The sequence below is a fragment of the Habropoda laboriosa genome, unplaced genomic scaffold (assembly GCF_001263275.1).
Source record: "Habropoda laboriosa isolate 0110345459 unplaced genomic scaffold, ASM126327v1 scaffold5, whole genome shotgun sequence".
NCBI lineage: Eukaryota > Metazoa > Arthropoda > Insecta > Hymenoptera > Apidae > Habropoda > Habropoda laboriosa.
Genome location: NW_017100161.1, coordinates 1652291 through 1653677, shown reverse-complemented (window position 1 = coordinate 1653677; position 1387 = coordinate 1652291). Strand labels below are relative to the sequence as shown.

General features: G+C 41.7%; 1 protein-coding gene across 2 annotated transcripts in view; it reads right to left on the bottom strand.

Annotated features, from left to right (window-relative positions):
• Window positions 1-1387, bottom strand: part of LOC108577849 (protein pangolin, isoforms A/H/I/S) — a 269457-nt gene that overhangs the window by 9549 nt on the left and 258521 nt on the right. The gene's annotated exons all lie outside the window — the stretch shown is intronic.

Genomic DNA, 1387 nt, shown 5'->3' with positions numbered 1-1387 from the left:
AACGTTAAATTTCAATGAAAATATATCATCGACGATACAGGGTGTCTGATAGAGGAATTCGCTACGTATTTGATAGAAAAATTTAGTGGCATCGACGCGGTATATCGTCCCACGTGGCGGAACACGCGGTCCAGCGGAACGAGGATTTTCTTTGGCTGATCTATTATACACTGGAAAAAAAAGTATAGATTCTACATGCGACGATGCGTTATGTTTCTTTTATAATTAATTAAAAGTAACAAGCGAAACTTAATTTCCACCCCGTTTACAGAAGAAACATCGACATTGGAAAATAAAGAAAACACCCCATCTTGGTATATTGAAAACTCTCTATTTTTTTTTTTTCAGTGTATTCATATCCTTCGACATCCTTTCTCAGAGGGACAACAGACAGGATGTCACGACGAGAAGTGTCGCCGTACTCTCACCCATCGTCCACGATCGCTCGAAAAGGATGCTAGAAAATGAACGAACGAAAGGATAATCAAGGATCGATTGTCACACGCTGGACCGTGAGAGAATTTTGCGACGCGCCATAGTGTCTCTTTTGTTTTTGGCAAAGCGAGGCTACCGACACATACATATACATGTATGTACAACAGGCGAACCGAGAAAAAGGAAAAACGATCCGGCAAACGGGTCGTTTCTACCAGACATCCCGTACCCACATCTTCGCTCTCATTCGAATTGTTTTGTTTTTCTTTTCATTATCATCGTCGTCGTTCTCTACGTTCGTTCGAACACACATTTCAATTTTCCCTTCGACAAATTTCTCTTCCCTTCTCTCTCTCTCTCTCTCTCTCTTCTCGTCATTTCTTTCGTCACGTTCTTTTTTCTCTCTCTCTCTCTCACTTTTGTCTCTCCGTGAACGGATACCGCTTTAGGGAGTTTGGCCAGATACACAAAAAAAAAAGAATCTGCGTAATGATCGCGTCAAGTCGCATGCCGCGTTTTATATAAAGTCCGTTCATTTCCTCTTGCTGCGCCGCCTTATTTGTTAAAAATCAGATCGGTCGCATAAAGTTATGAATAATTCGCAAAACGATCCCGACCCCCCTCCCCCCTCCCCTCAACCCAGACAATCCAAATGTAATTCCAATATATTATATAATGTACAAATCGAGACGGAAAACGAAAACGGAAAAAACCAACAGCCACGTGTGCACGTACGCGCGTGCACACACACCACGCACGTACATTTCGATGGGAAATGTACACGCGTGTACGTGTGCGCCGTGTGTCCGTTCCTTCGACAGAGCTTGCCTCGGTAATGATATAGTAACTTCATTTGACACATACTTGAGGAAACAAGTCCGCACACGAGCTCGAAGAGTGAAAATATGTCAGATATAAAAAAAAAATTAAATAAATAAATAAATAAGTAAAT